This window comes from Anabrus simplex, chromosome 6, assembly GCF_040414725.1.
Source record: "Anabrus simplex isolate iqAnaSimp1 chromosome 6, ASM4041472v1, whole genome shotgun sequence".
Classification (NCBI taxonomy): Eukaryota; Metazoa; Arthropoda; class Insecta; order Orthoptera; family Tettigoniidae; genus Anabrus; species Anabrus simplex.
Window position 1 is genome coordinate 352,532,551 of NC_090270.1, and position 24,194 is coordinate 352,556,744.

The 24,194-nt window shown below is 39.6% G+C and overlaps 1 long non-coding RNA gene across 2 annotated transcripts in view; it reads left to right on the top strand.

Moving 5' to 3' along the window:
• LOC136875816 (uncharacterized) overlaps positions 1 to 24,194 on the top strand; it is a 296,775-nt gene that overhangs the window by 49,882 nt on the left and 222,699 nt on the right. For both annotated transcript variants that reach the window (XR_011018445.1, XR_011018444.1), the window contains exon 3: positions 4,245 to 4,371. This is a non-coding gene — a long non-coding RNA (uncharacterized lncRNA). The remainder of the gene's footprint in view (positions 1 to 4,244; positions 4,372 to 24,194) is intronic.

Sequence of the window (24,194 nt, forward strand, 5' to 3'; positions counted from 1 at the left end):
TCAGAAATGACCATAGGCAGTGCATTGTGAATGTGTTCAATAAACTAAGTGAACAGAATCCAGGTTTAGTCGTTTATTCAGAAGTTCAGATCTTTGCACTGCTGTATGCATGTGTAGCACTGTTCATCCAAACAAGAGACGTTGACGGGGTGAAGGTCGGTACTACACGCTCGGCAAAAATAACTCCTCCTTTGGCGGAGGCGTGGACATACCATGTTTCCATCTGGATTACTCTTGTAAAAAATTTATTGTATTATATTATTATTATTATTATTATTATAATTTAGTTGCTATTAAGCAAAATTGAATCAAGGTGCAGCAAAGTGAACTCGGAGTTGCGATCAACAGTATTCTGTATGAAATAAGTCGTCCCAGTTGAAATCTTTACACTGGTCTCTTTTCAGACCTTTATTGTACAACAGTGAAAGCTGGGTGTACTCAGGATGTGTTATTCTCAAGTTAGAAATAAGACATGAGAGCAGATAGTGTGTTTGCTGGTACAAACAGATGGGAACAATGTCAGGAGAGTACCCTTTATGAGAACACTATCAAATTAAAAAACAACTGAATGGATCAAGCTTTGCACATAAAAAAATCTTAGGTATTGAGGCTTTGTGAGGCAAATGGAGGAGGAGAATAGTGGACACGTCTATGGAGGGTAAGAGTAGTAGACGATGGTTTTTAACGACTACAAGGTTGAGGTGTGGGATTAAACGAGTTCGCTGACCTGGTTACATATAGGGGATTGTTGAGACTGAACACTTTCACTAACTGGACAACTTTGCCCGATCCAAGTCCGGCTTGGTGCTTTAGAGCAAAATTTTATTTACAAGTGGCTAGTAGGAGACGAGTGTCTGTGTTATTTAATGTGAACTATCTTACCTGACTGATGGCTGATTACAAAGCCAATATCTTCTGCACTAATTGTCTAGGGTGGTGCTGCACATCTCAGGAATTCAATGGGGAGCAAAATAAGGAATGCTCACAGAACATCTTTTGTACTGGAGGGAGCTTTCTAACGGTTCCCCACATTTAGAGTTAATTAGCCGATTTAAATTTTGGGCCCCTTTCTTCTTTTTCTTTTGGGGTTGGAGAATAAAGTGTTCCCATATTTACCTCGACCATCTTTACTTTCCGAGTTTCATGTCACAGAAAACTACTCTGGCTATCAGGCCGATAGGTTCTCATTACTCCACAAACTGCCATTTGATAGAGAAACAAGTACCTTAAAACTTTGGCCACTTTTTTTGGTATATTTTTACAATTAAAATGTGAAATATTCCCTCTAATTTTCTGAAAAATATAATATAAATTCTGCCATGTTTGTTCTTCATTTTTAAATATGAACATAATTCTCATTGTTATTCAGTAATGAACAATGATTATCGAAAGAGTGGCCGGAGTTACCCCGTGTTTTGGGATAACTTAGGCCGCCATAAAAATAACTCAAGACGCCAAGTTTTCTTTGATGTAGTGTTACTTCGGCCACTGTGAATGTTTTTTAAAAACCTGCAAAACGCCCAGCATCAACAATCACAAACAAATTAAATTAAAACGATTTATGGTGAAACAGATGTATAGTGATCAAATTCTCTTCTTCTTCAAAGAAGAAACTATTTTATTTAGCCTAAGCGAACAAGCATTGTATGATATTACAAATTACACAAAAAAGGCGACAAATGAGATCTCAACAACTACAGAGGGATTTCTCTTGTATCAGTGACGTACAAGATACTCTCCAAAGTATTACTTACAAGAGTAGAGGCTCAACTAGACTCCTGCATCGGAGAGTACCAGGCTGGGTTTCGCAAGTCAAGGTCATGCACCGAACAAATCCTGAACCTCAAAACCATCATCACTTACAAAAACCTAAGCGCCTCACCCTACGTGGCAACATTTGTTGACTTTCAGAAGGCCTATGATTCAGTAGTCACTCACTCTTCCAGGCACTTGCTGAACTGGGACTAGATAAGAAAACCTTGAATCTAGTGAAAGCAACTCTTACCAACACTACAGCCAGAATTAAATTCAGAGGGGAACTGTCCCAGAGCTTTGAGATCAAAACAGGTGTTAGACAAGGGGATGGCCTATATCCAATCCTCTTTAACTGCCTACTTGAAAAAGTCATTCGTGAGTGGATGAAAATGCCAAAGGGATGACTCTGGATTGAGAATAGGCTACAAGAAAGAAAAGTTAAGTCAACTGTTTAGCCTTCGCAGACGACCTTACACACCTGGCATCCAGTGTGGAGGAAGCTATCCATCAACTATCCTCTCTCGACCACATAGCAGCTAAAGTAGGGCTGAAGATTGCCATCAACAAAACACAGTTTATCACCAACATCAAAGATGCACCCAAATCAATCCCACTGGGGGACAAAACAGTACAAAGGACTAACTCCTTCAAATATCTAGGAGAATGGATAACCCCAAACATGAATGAATATCAGGTCATGAACAGCAGATGCATCAAATTGGAAAATGCCTACCACCTATGTAAGAGTATGTACAAATCCAAATCCCTCTCCCTTAACCTCAAAATCAGGCATTACACTACTGTAGTGAGACCGTCAGTACTATACACCTCAGAATGCCTGAACATGGTAAGAAAAGGGCAACTTAGAAAACTGGAGCTGAAGGAAAGGAAGATCCTGAGAAAAATCATGGGCCCTATTAAAGAAGGCAAGTACAGAATCAGGCACAACAACGAACTGTACCAACAATTGGAGAGCATTACAACATCTATGAGGAAGAGGAGATTGAACTTCTATGGCCAAGTCATGGGAATGGACAATCAGAGGTTCACCTCCAGAATCTTCCACACTATCTCTAGAGGGAAAGCGACTTCTGATGAGTCTTGCCCACTTCGTATTAAAGACCTTCAAGAATTGGACATTGCTCCCAGTGAAATTTATGACAGGAATAGGTACAGAACGTTGATCAGAACATCAAACTCTCTCCAGTTACTAACAGAAAAAACAGTACGTCCGGGACTCGGGAGCGAAAAGACATTCACAGTGCAAGAATGGAGTACTGGTCAAACAAGAAAGCTGCTAGAGATGAGAACCACGTGGTCCATAGCAGGCCCAAACGGAACTTGAAAAAAAAAAGGGTACAGAAATCATAAAGCCCAATTGTATGGAGAGAAAAGGCGGTCGGAAAAGAAGCAATCTTGTAGACTGTCCTCGTAATACACTCTTCTAAATTAGAAAATATCTGGGCCGTCATCAAGTTCTTTAATGTGTATCGTCCATGTCAACTGATATCCATCTATTTATCATTGAAAATGGAAAATGTCTTTCCCCTCCCTGTCGGGATAAACCTCTCCATTTATTGTTATTGTGGCTTTATTAATGTCTTCTAAAGCATTCTTGAGGTAAACAGGATTGTGATTACAATACCTATGGCCACGTAATGTTTTCCTGTATGTTCTTGGCATAATGTTTTCCTGTATGTTCTTGGCATGGCCGAAGTTACCCCGGAAGGGGACAACTTTTATCACAAAACTATTCCCTGAAAAACCTATTTAAATGAAATGCATCAAATTGGGTTGATCAGTTACCAGATGTATTTACATTTTGACCCCATAAACCACCGGAATGGAGAATCAAATGCTGGGGCTAGACAACAGTTTGTTTTCTGCTGTTACCAGACAAGACAATAGTCGGGGCTGCGAAAAAAAATGGATCAACTCAACGAGCCCGCCAATGTTCTCTGGACTACAGAGTGTTGATATACCATTCTTTTGTACGTGAATTTTAGTTCTTGTAAGTGGTTTATCTTCTTCAGTATAGGAGGCAAGGGAAAATAAGTGTTGCTATTCGTCAGTGGCTGAAGTTACTCCACTTTACAGTACTCACGCACAAAGCTGTTGGATCTACTTATACAGTTCCAGCTTTACCAAGCATTTATTAATTATTTTGACTTGTCGTTCCTAGCGTATTGAATGAACCTTGTGGCCCTTTACAACTTTGAATTTTGAAGTGTTTTCTAGTTAAAATGATGTGATCCTCCTGTGAACATTTCCTTGGATTTCCTCCTTAAGATGTTCATTCCCGTAGGTCACACGGTCTCATGCCCTGCTATCCTTGAAGCATTTAAAAACTCATATTTATGATATTGGGATTGATTACTCTTCCTATGACTGTTGTAGATGGATATTTCCAAGAAGGAATAGTGGCAGAATTAACTGTCAAAAGTGTTATGTTGGAATTTATGGTTTTAATTACATTTTTTTCATTTCAGAAAAACGTTTACTGCGATACACGAATGCTTGTGCCTGAAGGGGAGACAGATTATGTCTTGGGACTACCAGCACAGTTTATGTACAAGAAGGCGTGACCGTTGTCATCCTCCTCAGCACGCGAAGTTGGTAAGTTCATGTGCCAATATCGTTTGGTTGATAATATAACATTTCTGCTATAATTTTCTAATTTGAAATCTAAATGTTAAAGATTTTGGTTTTGTTCAGTCATTGTGACAGTGCTTTTTACTACACTATCCACATACTTGTGCCATTATTGTTTCATAGTTTACTCGTCAAATTGCTCTTCCAATAAAGACTTCATTCGTTTCACAAGGGGCATTTTGAAGGTAATTTATTATCTCCGGTTGCATCCACTCACGGAGAAAGATCTGTTTAGTATGTTACTGTTCCATAAACCGAATAAAGTGGATGAAATTCATCCTTGGGAACTCCAAAAAATATAACTGGTGCGGGTAAGGAAAACTCCGTAGTTGCCAGTTTACTTTTGGACACACTTAAATGCTATTTAACTGGATATGTTTACCAGGTGTATGCATACGTTTTTGCTGGTTTTTGTAGTAAAGGAAAAATATAATTTTCAAGGGAAATTCATTTTTTGTTTATTCAAAATATCTACACACGTCCATGTTTACCACGCCAGAAAAGCTGCTTGTCTTTAGTGGCAAACCATTTTCCAACTTCCTCAAAATTGCTGAAGTGGTGTTCTTTGAACGGGTGCCCCATGGATACGAAGAGGTGATAGTCAGATGGCACCAGGTCGTCTTCATCATCATTTCATCACGACGCGCAGGTCGCCTACAGGAGTCAAATCAAAAGACCTGCACCTGGCGAGCTGAAGTCCTCGGACACATCCCGGCACTAACAACCGTACGCCATTTCATTCCATTAGCCCTTAAGCATACACGCCAAATTTTAGGACTCACACACACGCGGGGTCTTGAAACACCCCAGCATTTAAAACAACATATTTGAAAAATTATGTTAGTGATTTGGATTTCTGTAATTTGACATAAAACAACTCTTTGGCTAATCTTATATCACTACTTTATTACACGATTGATCATTGGACATCAGTATGAAGCATAATTTGATATACGCATTTTTTTCAGATGAATTTTCCTAAGTTTACACTAATTACAGGAAAAAAATGCTAAATTTTTGAGAATATAGTCTATTTTGTTAAGCAAAAGAAGTAATAAAGCATGAAAACTGTAGAGTTTCAACACACACTTATTCAAGAAAATGTTACTATTGATAGTTTTATAAAGTCACTAACGTTTTTAAAATACATCATGTTAAAATAGCTTTAAATTCCTTCGTTGAATCTGAAGGTAGAAAAGAAAGTAACATTGGGTGGTTAAAGGGCAATGTTTGTATTTATTTATAATTCTTTTAATGAAATAACTGTTGTATCCATCAAGTTTTGCAATCATATGAATATTGTTCAATTCTTATTTAAGATCACTTTGGGCATTGGTACAGTGAAGGCTCAATAAACCATGCTATTGTATGCTGCTCGTTTATTGATTTGGGGATGTAAAGAATCTTGATGAATTGTAGAAGCTGTTTGGGTAGGTTTTCTGAAAATATTGTATTTTAAGGAGTCTGGTTGTCTAATGATAGTCAGGTCTATAAATGTATTCTTTGTTCATTTTCAGATTTGAGCGTAAATTTTATGTGTGGGTCAATATTGTTGAGGTTGTAAAGAGTGGTATCAGTGTCTGCTGTGCTCTCATCTAAGATTACTAAAGCATCATCCACATATCTAGCCCAAAAAAGAATGTTGTCGAAGTTATTATTGGTATCAATCTTAGTATGTTCTGAAAAATCTAAATAAATTTCCACCAAGATACCCGAGGCTGGCGATCCCATGGCCAAACTTTCCTGCTGATAGATATCATTGAAAGTGAAATAGTTATTACTTAAAACTAATTTCAGGATATACATAAAATCTTGTATTTCTGAAGTACTTACGTGGCTGTATTTACTTAAATTGTTTTCTATGATAGGGTATAATTTAAGACGTTTGAATACTAGGATACATATTTACAATGTCGAACGAGTGAAGGGAATGATTAGGTTGGATACAAAATTTTAGTTTCTTTAGCAATTATGTAATACTTTCAACAGATTTTTTTTTTTTGGATAAAAAACTTTTAAATGAATTGAGATATCTTATATAGAGAGCTTGGTTTATAATTGATGATCGGGCGAAGGGGGGACGCTAAACTTCTGTATCTTAGGAAGGGCTTTAGCAGTGCAAAGGCTTGGGTTCATACTAGTTAATTTTGTTTTTTCTTGATCCGTTAAAAGGAACAAAGTATTCTTTAAAGTTTGCTTAAGTAGGCGTTGAATTCTTTGAGTAAGGTCCTTATTAACTGTAGTAAACGACTGTCTGAAAATAATTCTTTACTTTTACCTACATATTCATTTGTTTCCATTAAAATGGTTGTGTTGCCCTTGTCTGCCTTGGTGACAATAAGATTCTTCTTGCTTCCGAATTTGGCCAATTGCGGACAACGTGAAACTTAATGCTTTCTGGCCAGTCTTCTTTTCTCTTCCCAGAACTTCTTCATTCGTTCAATGGTTCATGTTTGTGGGTTACTGTAGTCACGTCCTAGTAAGTGAACCATGGGCAACGGCTGAGTGGCCTAGTAAGTGGTCCTGAGAGTCGAGATACCAGTTGCTATGGAATGGGAGTGGGCATCCGACATATTCTGAGGCGTGGCCCTCCTTGTGCTCAGGACTATACAATCCACCGGTGGTCCATAACCCGTTAGAGGAGAGATCCTCACTTGGAATATGTGCAAGTAGGGTAGCATCCTGCTTCATGAATTTACCGAGCTCAGAACGTTTTAAGCAAGCCTCGGACCCATGGGAGTATTTTTCTCTGCTCCTCAGATAATAAAAATTTGGGTCTGTTCTTCCACTGCTCTTCATGGAATTTGTGGTCATCTACTAGAGTTCTGAACTTCTTTCTGTCGAGGATCAATTCTGGTGTTATTTTAATTTCTTCTGCGTCCTTCTTAACCTCCTCCACCCATTTCGTTGTCCTCCTCAATCCAATTATGTATATTTAAATATTCTTTTCGTCAGGCGGTTGTCATTCATTCTGACGATATGTCCGTACAATTTCAGTCTCTGTTTTTGCATTGTGTCCGTGATCTTTTCGGAATACTTGTAGAGATCCTCGTTTCTCCTTTTCCTCCAAGTCCCATCCGTCGTTTTCTGAGGACCAAGAATTTTCCTCAGAATTTTCCTTTCCTTCTCGATTTCTTTCAGTTCCCCTTTTTTATATAAGATAAGGCATTCTGAACCATACAGCCCCTCTGGTTTTACAATAACATTGTAGTGTTTAATTTTGGCTTTGTAGGATATTGCCCACTTATTGTACCTGTTCTGTGTCAGTCTGTAGGCCAGTTCTAATTTTTCTAGCTCTTTCCTTGTTTGCCCCCTTGTCTAGTCCATTGAGTTGGATCAGTTCCCCAAAATACTTAAACTTTTCTACTCTTCTAATTTTCCGCACTTTACTTCCATGCCGGAGTCCCACTCCCATTTGACAGGCGAGGGACTCCTTGGAAACAACTTGGCGAACGAAATGGAATTCAATGGGGAGCTATCAATATTAATGGGGCTTATGGAAGAAAGTAGAACTGGCTGAGTCAGCAAAGAGGATGCATCTGGATGTGCTAGGAGTAAGTGATACTCGGGTAAGGGGAGATCACGAGGAAGAGATAGGAGATTATAAAGTGTACTTGACGGCTGTTAGAAAGGGAAGGGTCTGTTAGGCACGTAAATGAGCAAATGATGTGGGTAGATTTGTCAGTTGGAGGAATTAGGACTAGAATTGTGTCTGTGTATTCACCATGTGAGGGTGCAGATGAGGATGAACTTGACAAGTTTCATGAAGCATTGAGTGACATCGTGGTCAGGGTGAACAGCAAGGATAGAATAGTGCTAATGGGTGATTTCAATGCGAGAGTTGGGAATAGAACTGAAGGATATGAAAGGGTGATTGGTAAATGTGGGGAAGATGGAAGCTAATAGAAATGGGAAGCGTTTGCTGGACGTCTGTGCTAGTATGGGTTTAGCTGTTACGAATACATTCTTCAAGCATAAGGCTATTCACCGCTACACATGGGAGGCTAGGGGTACCAGATCCATAATAGACTATATCTTAACAGACTTTGAATTCAGGAAATCTGTTAGGAATGTACGAGTATTCCGGGGATTTTTCGATGACACAGACTACTATCTGATCTGTTGTGAACTAAGTATTTCTAGGCCTAGGGTAGAGAAAGTTAAATCTGTCTGCAAACGAGTAAGGGTAGAAAATCTCCAGGACGAGGAAATTAGACAGAAGTACATGGATATGATTAGTGAAGTTTCGAACAGTAGACAGTAAGCAGGTTCAGGATATACGAATGGGTGGCATACAGGGATGATGTGGTAGAAACAGCAAGGGAATGCCTAGGAACAACTGTGTGTAAAGATAGGAAAAGGCGAACAGCTTGTTGGAATGATGAAGTGAGAGCAGCTTGTAAACGTAAAAAGAAGGCTAATCAGAAATGGCTCCAAACAAGGGCCGAGGCAGACAGGGATTTGTATGTAGATGAAAGAAACAGAGCGAAACAAAAAGTAGTTGAATCCAAAAAGAAGTCATGGGAAGATTTTGGTAACAACCTGGAAAGGCTAGATCAAGCAGCAAGGAAACCTTTCTGGACAGTAATAAAGAAACTTAGGCAGGGAGAGAAAAAGGAAATGAATAGTGTTTTCAGTAATTCAGGTGAACTCATAATAGATCCCAGGGAATCAGTTAAATCAGGGAATATTTTGAACATCTTCTCAATGTAAAAGGAAATCATCCTGGTGGTGTTGGGAACAGCCAAGCATATGGGGAAGAGGAAAATGATGTTGGTGAAATTATGCTTGAGGAAGTGGAAAGGATGGTAAATAAACAACATTGTCATAAGGCAGCAGGAATAGATGAAATTAGACCTGAAATGGTGAAGTATAGTGGGAAGGCAGGGATGAAATGGCTTCATAGAGTAGTAAAATTAGCATGGAGTGTTGGTAAGGTACCTTCAGATTGGGCAAAAGCAGTAATTGCACCTATCTATAAGCAAGGGAACAGGAAGGACTGCAACAACTATCGAGGTATCTCATTGATTAGTATACCAGGCAAAGTATTCACTGGCATCTTGGAAGGGAGGGTGCGATCAGTCGTTGAGAGGAAGTTGGATGAAAACCAGTGTGGTTTCAGACCACAGAGAGGCTGTCAGGATCAGATTTTCAGTATGCGGCAGGTAATTGAAAAATGCTACGAGAGGAATAGGCAGTTGTGTTTGTTTCGTAGATCTAGAGAAAGCATATGATAGGGTACTGAGGGAAAAGAATGTTTGCCATACTGGGGGACTATGGAATTAAAGGTAGATTATTAAAATCAATCAAAGGTATTTATGTTGAAAATTGGGCGTCAGTGAGAATTGATGGTAGAATGAGTTCTTGGTTCAGGGTACTTACAGGGGTTAAACAAGGCTGTAATCTTTCACCTTTGCTGTTCGTAGTTTACATGGATCATCTGCTGAAAGGTATAAAATGTCAGGGAGGGATTCAGTTAGGTGGAAATGTAGTAAGCAGTTTGGCCTATGCTGACGACTTGGTCTTAATGGCATATTGTGCCGAAAGCCTGCAGTCTAATATCTTGGAACTTTAAAATAGGTGCAATGAGTATGGTATGAAAATTAGCCTCTCGAAGACTAAATTGATGTCAGTAGGTAAGAAATTCAACAGAATTTAATGTCAGATTGGTGATACAAAGCTAGAACAGGTCGATAATTTCAAGTATTTAGGTTGTGTGTTCTCCCAGGATGGTAATATAGTAAGTGAGATTGAATCAAGGTGTCGTAAAGCTAATGCAGTAAGCTCGCAGTTGCGATCAACAGTATTCTGTAAGAAGGAAGTGAGCTCCCAGACGAAACTATCTTTACATCGGTCTGTTTTCAGACCAACTTTGCTTTACGGGAGCGAAAGCTGGGTGGACTCAGGTTATCTTATTCATAAGTTAGAAGTAAGAGACATGAAAGTAGCAAGAATGATTGTTGGTACAAACAGGTGGGAACAATGGCAGGAGGGTACTCAGAATGAGGAGATAAAGGCTAATTTGTGAATGAACTGGATGGATGAAGCTGTATGCATAAACCAGCTTCGGTGGAGGGGTCATGTGAGGCGAATGGAGGAGGATAGGTTACCTAGGAGAATAATGGACTCAGCTATGGAGGGTAAAAGAAGTAGAGGTAGACCAAGACGACGATGGTTAGACTCGGTTTATAACGATTTAAAGATAAGAGGTATAGAACTAAATGAGGCCACAACACTGGTTGCAAATTGAGGATTGTGGCGACGTTTCGTAAATTCACAGAGGCTTGCAGACTGAACGCTGAGAGGCATAACAATCTATGATAATGTATGTATGTTACTTCCATGCTTTTCTCTCCCTGATGTCGGTACTCCATGTACTTCGTCTTTTCATAGGAGACTTTGAGACCTGTTTTCTTCGCATTGTCAGGAAGAAGCTCCAGCATCCTTTGGGCATCCTCTCTGTTTTGAGCTAAGAGAGAAAGATCAGCGAAAGCCAGACATTTAATTTCCAAGTTTTGTCGCTAGCGCCCAAGATGAATTTTCTGTATGCTTTCTACTTTCAAGTTCTTATGACTTTCTCCAATACAATGTTAAGCAGGATGGGTGATAATCCATCTCCTTGTCTGACTCCTGTCTTTATTTGGAATGGACCAGAGATTTCTCCAGCAAATTAAATTTTGAGATGGTGTCTGTCAGGGTTTGTTTTATTCTCTCGTTTTCCTGTCGATTCCAAACTCTTCTAGGACATTAAATAATGTCTATCAATTGAGTCGTATGCTTTTTGGAAATCAACGAAGATTACCACTGTGTTCTGGCCCCTCAATGCTTTAGTCCTTAGAATACCCTTGAGGTTGAATATCTGTTCTGTACACAACCTCCCTTTCCTGAAACCAGCTTGGTATTCTCCAATGAGGGAGTCTATTTGTTTTTCGACTCTGTTCAGTAGCACTTAGGAGAATATTTTGTATGCGACTGAAAGTAAAGAGATACCTCTGTAGTTACTAATATATATGCCGGGCTGAGTGGCTCAGACGGTTAAGGCGCTGGCCTTCTAACCCCAACTTAGCAGGTACGATCCTGGCTCAGTCCGGTGGTATTTGAAGGTGTTTGACCGAGATGAAAATGTTGTTTATTTTTCGATCAAAACTTTACCTCTGGAGGTCGCGTATGATAACCACACATAAAAACAATGAATTACACTTTCGGAGGACCACTTAAATGTTAAGGCAATACAATATATAAAACATAAAAAGTACACAAGTCACATATATTCAGATGTACGTGAACTACAAAAGGTACTAGTACTGAACGTACTTCTTGTACATATACAGTAAAATTTTATTTACACACGCGGTACGTACTGACACAAATTAACACTCGAAATATTCTTTACACTTGTGTTCCTAATTGTTATTGTGCCAATGGTTTGGCTGCACCTGAAAGGTTAGCACTGTTGTGCTAGTATTTTGTGAGACTGTTGTCTCTACATGTTACTAGTGGCATGTCTGACGCGCTACTCCTTTTTCTCGCCAGTCCCTGGCGCCAGAAAACAGTCCCGGAAGCCAAGTGCTGCCCTCTATTCACAATTTCAAGAAATATAAATAAATACTACAATAATGTAAGTTAAACACAAATATGTTATAAAATTAATTAAATATATTGTTAATGCGATATATGCAGTAACATACCGGCCCACTTAAAATGTGCTCACATTTTACAAATTAAATGCAATAACAATGAAATTAAATACCCTGAAAATAAAACAAGTAATGCAGTGAGTTCTGTCTCAAAAAAGAAAAAACTGTCAAGTCAAAGATAAATACATATGCACAAATACACAAGAAAATATGGACGACGCACTACACTGAGGTCACTAGTCAATTGGGAGTGGGCATAATTTGCACACAGGTCTCCTATAAACTCCTGTGGGTGTACGGACATCAACGACTCTCACCAACCCGTCCTTGCCTGGAAATGTTTGCTCAATGATGCCTAGTCTCCAGTCCAATGGTGGAGTGTTGTCCTCCTTAATTAGGACAACAGTTCCTGTAGATACACTGGGCTGTGCTGACCTCCATCTCATGCGTTGCTGCAAGCTGCCCAGATAGTCGGATGACCACCTGTTCCAAAAATGTCCCTTCATTTTTTGAAGATGATTCCACCTGGAAAGCCTTGAAGCATTAGATAAGGTTAGGTCTGGTTCAGGTATGGCCATCATGGGTTCTCCTATCAGGAAATGTCCGGGTGAAAGATAAGAGGTGTCATTTGGGTCATTGTTCAGGAGAGTGATTGGACGTGAATTTAAAATGGATTCAATTTGACAGAGAAGAGTAGTCAATTCTTCGAATGTCAAGTGAGCGTGCTTGGTGATTCTAGTAAGGTGAAATTTCATAGATTTCACCCCAGCTTCCCAAAGACCTCCGAAATTTGGTGCTCGTGGAGGAATGAATTTCCAGGTAAATCCTTCTTGGATTCCAACATTATCAATTTCACGTTGGTGTTGCTCTGATTGGAATAATTTGTAAAGTTCTCGAAGTTGATTTCTGGCTCCGATGAATGATGAACCATTGTCACTGTGAAGTTGAAGTACCTTTCCTCTCCGGGCTATCATTCTCCTTAAGGCAGCAATGAAGGCTTCGGTGGTTAAATTGCTTACAAGTTCCAAGTGAATGGCCTTGGTGGCTAAGCAGACAAAAAGTGCAACGTAGCATTTTACTCTCGTGTTACTACGTGGAGAACCTTGTTTAATGAAGAAGGGTCCCGCAAAGTCTACACCGCTATATAGGAAAGGACGAGTGGGTTTAACTCTTTCAGCAGGCAGCTGGCCCATCAATTGCGATGAGCTCTCGGCCTTGAACCTGTAACATGTCACACATTTGCGAATGACACCTTTGACAGTTGTCCTGGCGTGAGGAATCCAATACTTCATTCTAAGTGATGCAACTAGTAGCTGTGTGCTAGCATGTAGTAATCTTAAGTGTTCGTCACGAATAATTAATTTCGTGACATGGTGATGCGCTGGTAGTATAATCTGATGTTTCTGGTCATATGCTGCGTCTGCATTACGTAATCGCCCGCCCACTCTGAGACACTCATCTTTATCAAGAAATGGAGCAAGAGATTTTAACTGACTTCTCTTGTCAACTTCTTTTTTCAGTTGAAGATATTGAATTTCCTTCTGAAATTCCTGGTGTTGAATATATCGTACACAGCAAAGTAGTGCATTGTTGCATTCTTCCGTGCTTAGATTTCCTGTAATCTTCGCATGTGAGTGCTGTAAATTGTAGATGAATCTTTTGCAGTACGCAAAGACACGTTTCATTCTTGATAACGAGGAAAACCGTGTAGTGATGTCTTCATTATCGCAGCTGTTGATTGCACATGTAGTGGGTTTGGCTTCAAGTGCTTCTGAGGTACATTCTGCAGTACTGATTGGCCATAATTCTTCAGGCTGGCACAACCAGGACGGTCCATGCCACCAGAGGTCATGTGATTTTAATGCTTGAGGCTCGCTTCCTCGTGACAATATGTCAGCTGGATTCTCTTGTGTAGATACATGATGCCATGTGCAGTTTTCTGCCGTGTCCTGGATTTCAGAGACCCGGTTGGCGACGAATGTTTTCCACCTCGTCGACGGTGACGCAATCCATTGTAAGACAATTGTAGAGTCTGTCCACGCATGAATAGAACTTATATCCAGGTTGAGACTCGTGAACGTTCGCTTAAGTAATCTTGCTAACAGGAGAGCGCCGCACAATTCTAAGCGTGGAATTGACAATTGTTTAAGTGGGGCGACTCTTGATTTAGAACACATCAAATTGCATGAAATAAGCCCTTCTTCATCTGTGGTACGAATGTACACGCAAGCCCCGTAAGCACGTTCAGAGGCGTCGCAGAAACCATGTAATTCACAATTTACAACTTTAGTCTTACTTAAAATGTACCTGTCAATTTTGATGTCGTTAAGTTCTGGTAATTGCGAGTAAATAGCATTCCAAGTGTTAAGAAGCTGACTCGGCAGGTCTTGATCCCATTTTAATTGAAAGGTCCAGAGTTGTTGCATGAAGACCTTGCATGAGAGAATAACTGGACCCAATAAGCCCAGAGGGTCAAAAATTGCAGCAATAGTTGAGAGTACACTTCTCTTGGTTGCATGGGAAACCCTTTTAACAGTTATGTCGAATTGAAACTGGTCCGTAGAAGGGTGCCATAGTATTCCCAATGTTCTTACTGTGTCTGCATTGTCGAGTTGAAGTGGTGATTTGGTTTCTCTATTTTCTTCTGGTATTTTTGACATGACCTTACTGCTGTTAGAACACCATTTCTTAAGTTCAAATCTCCCTCTTAACAGTAATGTCTCTAATTCTTGCTGTAAACGAATGGCTTCTGATTCAGTACTGGCTCCGGTTAGGAGGTCATCAACATAAAAATCCTTTCTAAGGACAGCTGCTGCTTGTGGAAATTCCTTTGACTCGTCATCGGCTAACTGTTTCAAACACCTCACAGCGAGAAAGGGAGCACTTGCCGTACCGTAAGTAACTGTCGTGAGTTCATAACACTGGAGAGGTTCGGTGCTAGTGTTTCTCCATAGTATTCGTTGTAGTTTCATGTCCTTGTTGTCAACTTGTATTTGTCGATACATTTTTGTAATATCTGCGACAAGAGCAATCTTGTGTGATCTGAAACGTAGTACAATAGAATGCAGGTCGTCTTGTATGGTAGGACCTACGAGTAACTTGTCATTCAAAGATACGCCACTGTCAGTCTTAGCAGACGCATCAAAGACAACACGAGTTTTAGTGCTGGTACTTGTTGGTTTGAATACGGCATGATGTGACATGAAGTATCCTCCATCTTCAGTGCACGTGGGTACCGGTTTCATGTGGCCAAGTTTCAGATATTCATTCATGAATGCTGAATATTCTTCTCTTAATTTGGGATCACGATTAAGTTTCTTCTCAATACTGTAGAATCTCACTACTGCCTGAGGGTATGAATTCCCTAACTGCGATGAAGTCTGTTTAAGTGGCAGTCGAACTCGGAACCTTCCTGTAGCATCTCGCGTTGTGTTCTTAGTGAAGTGTTCTTCGCAATCTCTTTCTTCTTTAGTGATTGGTGGCATATTCAGTTCTTCTATTTCCCAGAATCTTTTAAGGTGTGTGTCTAATTGGTCTACCTGGATGAATAGTGATGTTGCATGTTCCCCTTGGTGTTGTATGGGTGCCTGGCCAGCTACTACCCAACCCAGTTTCGTATTCTGCAATGTTGGATACCCATCACGAGTTTTCTTGCCCTCCAATATAACCTTAAAGAATATGTCTGCACAGAGTAGCAAATCGATCTTGCTTGGAATGTGGAAATTTCTGTCGGCATATTTTATATTGGTGGGTAGATTCCATCTTGAAATGTCTATTTTTCTACTTGGCAAATTGTTTGTAATCTTTGGTAGCACTAAGCATGTGGCATCTACATTGAAAGGGCTGACCGCAGATTGCAAATGAACTGTAATGCAGTGTGAGGTTTGAACTCCTGCACCGTTAATTCCAGTTACTGGTGTAACATGTTTTTGTTTTCTTAGACGTAATAATTGAGCTAGTTCTTCGCTCACGAAATTTGTCTGAGAACCTGAATCCAAAAGACATCTAGCCTCATGCATATTACCGTGAATGTCCTTAACCTTGACTATCGCTGTTGATATCAAGACTGTAGACAGATCGGATTCCTTGACAGCGCAGTGAGTAACATCTGTTGAACGGGTTGTGTGATTAGCTACTGCTTGGCGTGAGCTGTGTTCTCTCTCTGTTTCCCGTGAGCTAAGCATTGGCCTGCTGCGGTCACGTCTGGTGTCATCATGCAATAGTGAATTGTGATACTTTCCGCACATCTTGCACGAGCCTGATTGGCACTGATTGACATTATGATTACTGCCCAAGCAGTTAAAGCATAATTTGTAATCTCTCACAACATTATGTCTCTCATGGACATTGAGCCTTTTGAAGGACTCGCACTTAAATAGGTAATGTGAGCCCTTGCAGAGTACACATTGGTAATTAACACTAGCATGCACATTGCTTACTTGATGTTTGGGTGTAGATCTAATCGACTGTTTAATCTGTTGAACTTGAGTACCTGGCTTGATTGCCTCAAGTGCTAAACATCTCTTTTCTAAAAATGTCCACAACACCTCCAGAGATTCTAACTCAGAACCTGAAGTGTGTATTTCCCATGCCTTCCTAGTCGCTGGGTCTAGTTTGTTGATTAACAATTGTGACAATAATAAATCTTCAATTGAAACATCTAAGTCAAGGGCTTGTAATGCTTTTACATTGGCCTGACTTGTGTTTATAGCCTCTCTGAGAGAATTGGCATTCTCTTTCTGGATTGAGTCTTGCTCTAATATCCGTTTAATGTGGATTGACGAAATTAATTTGTTGTTTTGAAACCTGTCTATTAACCTTTGCCAAACTATGCTGTAGTTTTCAGCAGATAGAGGGAGACTTTGTGCAATTGAAAGAGGTTCGTTTCTTAGACTGCTAATTAGGTAGTGAAATTTCTGTATATCATGCAAATCTTGATTGTTATGGATCATAGATACAAAGGAATCGTGAAATCCTCTCCAGTCTTCGTACTCGCCTCCAAATGGTTTCAGTGTAATAGTAGGTAATTTGATGTGCGCCCCATTGTAATTATTGCTTACTGAGATATTCCCTTGACTGGAGTGTCTGGAAAGACCTGTTATTTCATGCTGGGTGATTATTCTGTCTATGTCGACCTTTATCTGATGATATGTGTCTTCAAATATTTCTCTATCTGCTTCGTATGTTTCTCCCTCCTCACTGATTTCTAGCTGGGATTGAATGTCCTCATACCTTTGTTTCAATTCCTCTAAACTTTCCCTACGAGAGATAATAGCCACAATTCCCTGCTCACTGTTAAACCCATCTACGAAGTTTTTAATACGTGTTACGCTGCCCTTTATTACACCTCGTTTGCGTATTAGAATTTTAATACTCTCCTCTGCCATAATGAAAGGATAGGAATAAAGATATGAATTGGATCTGACCTTGTAAGGTGTGGGAAGTAGTTGTTGTCATCAAGGAGCCATCTTGATATGGCTCAGGGTTGCTACTGCCAACAGTCCACAGGTTGTATTCCACAGCGCGGAAGATTTGACCGGCGCGGTTGGTAGCTCTGATTTAGCGGCGTGAGTTCGCGCGTTAATCAGCCATGTGGCGAATTGCGTCATAAATTGCACCACGATACATCACAATATATTATCGGCATAATCCAGTCACTGTAAATGCACTATGTTTGTTGTCACATAAAATGAAAGCTCGAAGTATCCGGCCCGTTAGGACCAAAATGTTTGACCGAGATGAAAATGTTGTTTATTTTTCGATCAAAACTTTACCTCTGGAGGTCGCGTATGATAACCACACATAAAAACAATGAATTACACTTTCGGAGGACCACTTAAATGTTATTAAGGCAATACAATATATAAAACATAAAAAGTACACAAGTCACATATATTCAGATGTACGTGAACTACAAAAGGTACTAGTACTGAACGTACTTCTTGTACATATACAATAAAATTTTATTTACACACGCGGTACGTACTGACACAAATTAACACTCGAAATATTCTTTACACTTGTGTTCCTAATTGTTATTGTGCCAATGGTTTGGCTGCACCTGAAAGGTTAGCACTGTTGTGCTAGTATTTTGTGAGACTGTTGTCTCTACATGTTACTAGTGGCATGTCTGACGCGCTACTCCTTTTTCTCGCCAGTCCCTGGCGCCAGAAAACAGTCCCGGAAGCCAAGTGCTGCCCTCTATTCACAATTTCAAGAAATATAAATAAATACTACAATAATGTAAGTTAAACACAAATATGTTATAAAATTAATTAAATATATTGTTAATGCGATATATGCAGTAACAGAAGGTGCTCAAATACACAGCCCCGTGTTGGTAGATTTACTGGCACATAAAAGAACTCCTGTGGGACTAAATTCCGGCACCTCGGCGTCTTCGAAGACCTTAAAAAATGTAGTTAGTAGGACGTAAAGCAAATAACATTATTATTAGTTACTAATATATCCATACGGCTACCTTTCTTGTGAAGTGGGTGGATAAGCTCACAATTCCAGTCGTTCAGATTCCTTTCAGTTTTCCAAATCTCTTTTATGAGGTGATGTATTCTTTCTGCAGCCACTTCTTCTCTGATCTTCCACATTTCTTCTGCAATGCCATCTTCACCTGGTGCTTTGTTGTTTTTAAACTCTCTGATTATCCATTTTATCTCGTCTAGACTTGGTGGTTTGGAATTTGCATTCTCATTCGATAGTTTCAGGGCAGCCAATCTTTCATGCGGTTCTTCACAGTTGAGCAGCGTTTGGAAGTTGTGAGCCAAGAGCTGGCAGTTTTCTTTATCACTTGTTGCTATGCTACCATCTGTTCATCTGAAGCACAGATTTGGTGGTGTGTATCCCTTTAGGTTTTCTATGAAGGTTTTGTAGAACTCCCTGGTGTTGTTCCTTTTGTATTCCTCTTCTAGTTTCTCTATCCTATTCCTGTCATATTTTCTCTTCTCGATCTTAGTTGTTCTCTTCCTCGCTTCGTTGAAGTCTTAAAAGTTCTCGCTGTTGCTGTTCAAATGCCATCTCTTCCAGGTCTTTAGTCTGATTTCTAATGCGACACATTTTTTGTTCGACCATCTATGTTTCCGTTTCCTCAGAGGATTCCCCAAACCTTCAAAGCTTTATTCATGGAATCTGATTTCATCCCAGTAGGTCATCCTTAGTTTGTAGAGGTTCTGCTGGTATTCCAATTTATTCTGCTCCAGAGTCTCTATTGATCCTAGGCTTCCTCGGCTGGAATGTTACTTTTATCTCGGAGAGATAGTGATCCGAATCATTGTTCAGACTTTTCCTTACTTTGACATTTAGGATTTCTTTCTGGTTTCGTGCTGTTATTGCGACAGGGTCAATCTGAAATTCACCCAACATTGTATTAGGAGAGACCCAAGTTTTCTTTTTTGGGACAGCTTTGAAATGTGTGGACACGATTTTCAGGTTGAATTGTCTACAGTAGTTGGTCTTTCGCCATTTCTGTTCCTTCTTCTGTGTGCTGGGTAATCTCCCATGACTTTTCTATGTTTCTTTTCTTCGCCTATCTGAGCTTGAAGTCCCCGACCAAAACCTTTACATGATGTTGTGGAATTTTGGAAGTTATATCTTCAAGTGTTTCCCAAAATTCATCCACCTTTTCTGGAAGTTTCCTGTTATCTTTATTTATAGGGGCATGTGCGTTGATGATTGTGTAAATTTTGTTGCCAGATCTAAAGGAGAGAAGTGAGACCCTCTCTGTTTGACGTGAAGTTTGTCAGGCTCAGTAATGCACCTTTTGACTACAAAGGCCGTTCCTAGAATCGGTATATTAGAGTTGTTTCTTACTGCAGGTTTTCCTTTATAGATTCTAAAACCATCTGACTCGAATGAATTTTCGTCCAGAAGTCTCTTCTCTTGTACCGCTAATATGCAGATATTCCGTTCCTTTATAATACTGGTAAGTTGTTTTAATTTCCCGGCCTGTAGTAGAGTGTTAATGTTCACTGTTCCCAAAAGGTGTTTTTTCTTGGGTCGAATCTTCTGCCTTGAAGTTCTGGAAAGCTCCGACTCTCTCCTACATGATGTTCCAGGCTTTGCTCTTGGCAGTGGGGGATTTCCATTTCTTGGTACGCTCTGGAGTAGTTCTTCCTGAAGACGTTTTGATCATGCCTTAAGTTGGGAGGGCAGGAACAGCCTGCTCCTCAGAGTTAAAACTGAGGTTGTAAGCCCCAGAGTTTGTTCTAGGCTGCCCCTTGCATGGGGAACAGTTGTCCTTGCAGCCGCCCCTCACCTGGGAAACAGACGCTGCTGTTAATGTACTCATACCAGGCGCGGCTCCATAATACGATCTGCAGAGCTGCAGAACCACCACAATGAAAGATATACATTAATATATAGCGATTAGCGATCCCATCCTTCATATTGAGTGTTTATATCGAGCTAAAGGTCGATACCCATACAGCTGATGGTGATCTGGCAACCCTGTTTAGATCTGTGAACGACAGAACATTAGGAGAGCACACTTAATTACAGGTTTCTTCCGATAGGTGGCTAAGGGTCGCCCACAAGTTTCTGTATGAACTGCACGCCTTGCAGTACGTCTGACCGTCTAACCCAGGGCTGTCCAACTTTCGTTTCTACGCGAGCACTTTCACATGATAACTAAGGGTATGCGGGCGCCAGGTACGATTCCACTAATTCGACTACTGTTATCGGTACTACAACGACTATATAATAATAATAATAATAATAATAATAATAATAATAATAATAATAATAATAATAATAATAATAATAATAATAATAATAATAATAATAATAATAATAATTCTAGAATTAAAAATTATATGAAAATATATTTACTCACATAATTAATGTGAAATCTGGCACTGCATGCTCGCTGCAAGTAGAGAAAGTCTGGTGTGTAACTGGAACAGGCTGCTCTTAATGCGTCATCCAGGTGCAAATCTCTCAGGCAGGATCGGTATTGGTTTTTTATTATGTTCATAGTCGAAAACGCGACTTCACAAAGATAGATTGAACAAAAACAAGATTGCATCTTCAGAGCAACACTGCGGCTAATGGGATATTTTTTACCGTCCACCAGAGTCCAGAAATTGCCACATGTTGCGTACGAGGATTTCAAAGAAAGGTCTGACTGAAGGCTTAAAATTTCCATTTCTAATTCTTCAGGATTATAATTTTCGAACATTTCACACAACCTCCCTCCAAGCTCACAAATGTCAACAGAAGCGAAGGGATTATTGACAAACATGATCACTGGTTCAAGCATTGAAAACTGGCTAAATCTGCTACCAAATTCGGACCCAAGAGTTTCAAGATGTTTAGCAAGAGATGAAAAATCACGATTGCCGCCATTTACTGTATCTGCCATAGATTTCAAATTTGGAAAATGAGAAAGGGAATTTCTATTTAAATGGACAATCCATACCTTAAGTTTCTTTTCAAATGCATTGACAATACTTATCATACCTGAAATATTATGATATTTTCCTTACAATTCGAGATTTAACTCATTTAATTTTGAGGTGATGTCTGCCAAGAGTGCTAATTCGATTAGCCAAGATATATCATCAAGTTCGTGATAATATTTCCCAGGAGATGATTTCATAAAGTCTCGTATCTCATCCAACATGCAGCAAAACCGTTCGATTTGAGTGTTTTCCCCCTACTAAGCCACCTTACGTCTGCATGAAGGATGACGTCACCATACTCCGAATCTGACATACTTAAAATATTTCTGAACAATCGATGACGAGTAGATGACGATCTTATATAATTCACGACATGAGTTACAATTTTCATGACATGATCGAACTTTAAAATCTTTGCGCATAAAGCTTCTTTGTGAATAATACAATGATAAGGAATAAATTTTGGAAATTATTCATCCTTAGCGCAAAGAGAAAGAAATCCATTATTTCTACCAGGCATAGACGGTGCCCCATCTGTTGTTATAGCGACAAGCGTTGACAGTTTTAAGTTACTCTCTTTGGTGAATTTAACGAAAGCATTAAATATGTCTTCTCCCTTAGTACGTCCATGAAGTGACAATACTGTAGCTTGATAAATTCTTCCTTTACTGTAAAATCATTAAAAACCATTCTAGCAAATACACACAATTCAGCAGTGTCAGACATATCAGCACTTTCATCAAACTGGAGTGAAAATGTTCACACGATTTCAAATCCTGATGTAATTGCGATTCCATATTATTAAAAATCTGTTCAACCCGCCTAGCAACAGTTTGGTGAGACAACTCAAGTCCTTTGATTGAAGATATCAATTCAGTGTATCTTTGTGAGATTCGAACAGAGATTCAGCGGCATTTAGCATAGCTTCTTTCACAACTTCCCCATCACTGAAAGCTTCCTTCCTTTTAGCTAGGACGTAACAAACGTTGTAAGAAGCTATTGTCACGTTACGCGTTTGCTGAACTGGCTTCTTAAACGCACATTGTTGCAATGCTAATTTAAATTTTAGGTCTTTCACTTTGTGTTTTCTTAGTTCAGAATTAACAGGAAATTCACTGTCAATTTTTTTGTGATTGGTCAAAAAATGTCGCTGTACATTTTTAGGAACAGACACGCTAGCATTACACAATAAACACACAGACTTTCCTTTGTTTTCAATAAAGCAATACTGGTCCTCCCATTCACTGTTAAAGTTATACTTTCTTTGCCTTTTAGCCACATTAAGAAGATTTATTTTTAATTAAATATAACTGATTATAAACTGAATAATTTAAAGTTTAAATAGTAATGAAAGAAGCACACGAAACATGTGGAATGTACAACTCATCACAACACAGGGCACTCAAAACGTATTCCATAAGCCCTGCATACGCTCACAAGAAATACTAAATGTTCGCCTGAAAGCTAGGAACTGGGAACATTCCAATTGCAAGACTTTCAGAAAACGTTGTTCATTGTTTCCGGCACAGCTTTGTTGGGATTAAAGTTACTTTGTGGGCAAATTGGGTGTCCCATTGTCGTCCTAGTGAAACTCTGTCATGGTAGGTAATTTATGGCATTGCAATCATGTGAATCATAACGAAGCGGTTCTGTTTGGCAGAATAAATATGCGGCTATATTTGGCTCCGTGAGTAGAGAGGGCCTTATACCTGGCGCTAGCCCCTCCACAGTGAGAGGTTTGCGGACGATTTCCTTTTGTCGCAACTACTTACATGTCGAATAGCTCTCTTTCTGAACCTTTCTTCCCGCTCTTTACTAATTGCGGGCACGAGTCAGTTAGGCCTAGATCACATTTATGGCTTACTCAAAGCTCTTTGTGTATTTGGAGGACGGTATTTTTAAGAGAAAAGTAAAAACATTTACTGAAATGCAAAAGTATTGTTTTCAAATATTAAGTCAAATTTAGTTTGGAAATTAATTGCGAAGGGCGCTATAAAAGGGCACCTCGGGCGCCATGGCGCCCGCGGGCGCCGCGTTGGACAGGGCTGGTCTAACCTGTTCCCGTGACCATACAGTTAGTAAATAATACACTAGACAGCGCCACCATCCATGAGGGAATCGCTGCAACGAGCGAGCATGTTGAAATCTCAGCTGTTTGGGAAAAGCTTCCTCCATTGTACTCATCAGTGTAAATAGAGAACTTATAAAACTGTGTGGATATTGATATGGTTTACAATTCTTACATGTCAACATTCTCAGATACTACAGTAGATATCGTTGTGATGCTGCTGTTCAATAGAAAGAAAGCACAAATAGCTTAAATACAGGATAAGTGCGTGATAAAAGAGGATGGTTGTGATTAAGTAACACAAAATCAATTTACTGTCCATGTTAAATCTTCAAACAGCATACCTTATGATTCGGGTATGTATAATTTCCTATCTTTGGTGTAAATGACCAGGAATTCAGCAAAATTCTATCCAATGACCGAAAACATTCTCTCTCGTACGAAGCGAATGAGCGAGTTCTTAGGCCTACAAGTAATCATGACCATGTTTCTCCGTAATGGCAGTGAATTCTTCCGAGTTAGGTCGTCATGAAAATGAAAACAGAAACGCTAGTACCATCAGATGATGTTTCCCTCCATTAAGAAAGCCGGCTGCCAAAGATGTATGCAGGTCTCGGAACCTCTGTAAATATGAATGTGTCGATAGGTCAACATTTTTTCGATAAGCGG